The sequence below is a fragment of the Pinus tabuliformis genome, chromosome 9 (assembly GCF_031772625.1).
Source record: "Pinus tabuliformis cultivar Carrire ecotype Pingquan chromosome 9, CPIR1, whole genome shotgun sequence".
Taxonomy (NCBI): Eukaryota; Viridiplantae; Streptophyta; class Pinopsida; order Pinales; family Pinaceae; genus Pinus; species Pinus tabuliformis.
Window position 1 is genome coordinate 92,853,957 of NC_142307.1, and position 3,668 is coordinate 92,857,624.

The window sequence follows — 3,668 nt, forward strand, 5'->3', positions numbered from 1 at the left end:
TCCGTGATATGTTCGACATCAACACATCTATTCACATCTCATGGATTGTACTGGGTACTTTGAGAACCATTGACATTAATGGTGGTCTCTCTCACACTTGTTAACAGTTTACATCATTGATTGGTAATCAAGTGGTTTCTACCATGTTTGACTTCAACACATTTATTCACATGGATAGAATTGTACTGTTTCGGGAAGTAGAAATCAAGACCCTGGATCTAGTTTTCGCCATCCAGGCTGCGAGGAGTTTTGTATTCATTATACTGTAGACTAATTATAAACAGATGGCTGCGCCCATACTGTGTCTACATGTGTCTATGATTATGATGTATTGCAAGATCATTCCTGTATCAGAGCAGTAGTTAGTTTGCTAGTTAGTTTTGATCTGAGTATGGGAATGCCTACCTCAGCAATGATATGATCTCATATATATATTTTGTGTTGAATGTTTACAGGTTCCAACCAGGCTCTCCACAAGATAATCCTCGAAATGATAAAGTACTTCACTCTTCCTAGATGATATATGAAACCCTTATCTACTACAGACTTCGCACTTTAGGGGGCAATCTGTTACACAAAAATCTGTCACCATGACTATTTGCAGTCAGTATGGGTCCCTCAACAACCATACTGTCCTCCTTGGCAAGTCTAATACCTCAGCTCCTCATGTCAAGCTTCAAAAATGAGAGAAAGTCCTTTAAAAATCAATAAAACTCTGGTTCCGCACTTTCTCCTACTGTTGCCTGCGGTCCCGCACCCCAAGTTCATGTTACCTACGAACCTGCCCGCACTGTATGTAAAGGGATGGGTGCGGACCCCTGTAAAAGTCAAAAGGCGCAAGTTTAACTTCAAAAAACTTACTTGTGGTCGATTCTAGAGGATTCTAGAAGGTTGTTTGACGTGGATTGTTCGCTCCTAGGTGGTTCATGCATCCCAATAGAGGAGGAACTAATCCCTTGATGAGAGGAGTTATCCCTTTGAAGGTGGACCTGCTAACTTCCCTACAAAGCACTATAAATTAAGGCATTGGGCCAGTTGTAGGGGAGGTTGAAAGCTGAACATTCCTAAGGGTAAATGCTGGTGAAATTAAGACTCCCTAATTAAGCTTGAGAGGAGAGATCACATACCTTTCTTGGCTTCATTGGGAAGTGAGTGAGCTTGTCAAAGTAGAGGAAACTTCTTGCTGGACCCTGGGAGGAACTTGTACAGCACCAAGGCATAGGTTGTAAAGTTCTTCTTATTCAAGTTAATACAATTAAGCTCATTTTTCTCAACAAATTGTTATATGTAATTTGTTTCATAAATTCCTTGGTCATTATGATGGATATGCTTTATTATATTGGTTTTTCAGGTGCTATGTAATTTGTTTGCTTGTTTGTGTATGCAGGTTTTACTTCAAGGAGCTCATTTGGATCAAAGGGGCTTGACTGCTACAAACTCGCATTGGACCAAAGGTAGGCCTTAAACACCTGTTTGCTTCTATTTTAATTGCATATTTAGGGAAAGATAGGGTTTGATTGTTGTGTTTGTCGCTAGATATCTTTAGATACTAGGGAGGTCGATCTTGTCCGCAAGATTGACTCTTTCCATGTGACAGGAAGGTTCCGCTTGGAGCCAGAGAAAGACTCAGGTGAATTCTCTCCATGTTATTTATAGCTTACTGCAATAAAAGAAATTTTGTCCTGTTTCTAAAATTAACTATGTCTATGGATCAAATTATGTTTTAATTCATATATGAATGTCGTTTTGATGTATGATCAATCATTTGTTTATATGATATAAAGTCAATTTCGTGAATATGCTTTACTTCTATACTACTATGTATGTTCGAATTGAATGATTTTCAGGTTTGAAGAACATCAGGAGTTGCAAAGGGTCTGAACCCTGCGGGACCTACTCGAACGAAGGAAATCTGGGTACGGTCACTCTTACATAGTTTGATAATATAAGCATCTTGCCTGAGCTGTTTGAGTATTTCTTGTTGTAGTTTTCTTCTGCTCTGTTGGGGTTCTAACCCAAAGCCCTAGGGTTCTTTCACCCAAAACAAAACCTGATATTTAAAATATCTTCACCAATAAGAGGCACTAACTATAGCACGTTTCACATAGTCGAGAGGTAGCCATGGCGACAGAAAGGATGAACTTGACAATGAGAGGCTGGGTGTTTAACAAATATTTGGGATGGAGATCGAATGGTTCTGATCTGAGTGACAATCACAGTGATGTTCCAAAGCTTAATCAGACTATTAGTGAACATAACTCTTCGGGCAGGGAAGGATACACTTGTGGGTAACTGTATATATACAGTGAAAATACATTCCTCAGCAACTGGATATATACAAGAAAGAATACACCAACCAGTTAAACTGAAATTGCCACACACTCCACCTCTAAAATAATCATAGAATGATTCAAAGTAGTTTTGGTTTGGTTTGTACTTTGAAGGAAAGTTTGCACATTAAGTGATGTAATCTTTATCAGCACAGATGAAATTCTAAAGTTAATTTCTCCCAAATCTCATGTCCAGCATCTCTTTAAACTACATATAATGGACCATCCCATCACAATCTTTGTCAGCTTTTTGTATCATCTTCTTGTCCCTAATAGCTCGACCTTCCTTGAAACTAGGGGACTTGAGCACTGCCTAGAGCTCATCCACCATTATCAAACAGTGACTATTCTCATTGAAAGTGTTGAATGCCTCGATCAAATCCGCATCTTCATGATTCGCCTTTGTGTCTTCTTCTAACCCTGGTTTACAAATCATCAATTCCTACAATGTAACGAATTGATCAACGTACCCATCACCATTGGCATCCAATGTTCGAATCATGGAGGCCAATTCCTCTTCATCAATTCATAGCCTTAGCTTATCGAAGGACTCTCTCATCTCCTGTTTTTCCATCATCTTGTCACCATTCTTGTTGAAGGTCGAGAAAACCCCTTTCAGTTCCTTTTGCCAAACAACATTGTCCAACATCCCTTCCACTGAGTTTTTTGCCATTGTTACAGTGTCTTGAACTTCTGAGGATATAAATTTGAGGATACCCAGCAGTACCAGACGTGGAGTATGCACGGCCAAATTCAAAATAGAGTGGGTAGGAAAATTGAAAATATAAAAGACTGGCGGGAAATTATATAAAAAATCCTTGGGAAAATTCAAATCTGGGATCCATCATGCACATGGTGGATCGTGTGGCATCGACATAAGCCATGGTTGATGAATGTGAATACATAGAGAGACCTCAACACATTCCCTATTAATAGGAAGTTGTTGGTCGACAAAATTATGTACACGGCTTGACAACCAAAACCGATATCAAAACCCGTCTCTCGAGACTATCCTTAGAATCTCTTAATAACTCTATGGGGTTGGAAATATTAATTACCATTAAAACAATTCCTCAAACCAAGTACCCCTTCCAATAATTACATAAAATAAAATATAAACTATTGTTTATATAAACGAACATGATATATTAAAAGTAGTTCCTCAAACCAAATTTAATTACATATCTTATGGGAAATATTTCCAATAAAGTCCATTATAAAATAGAGTAACTATATGGTTTTTTTTAATAACTTTAATCATTTGATATTATAACAATATGTTGTCAAACATTCCTCGAATAACACCACATATCTTATGGGAAATATTTCCAATAAAGT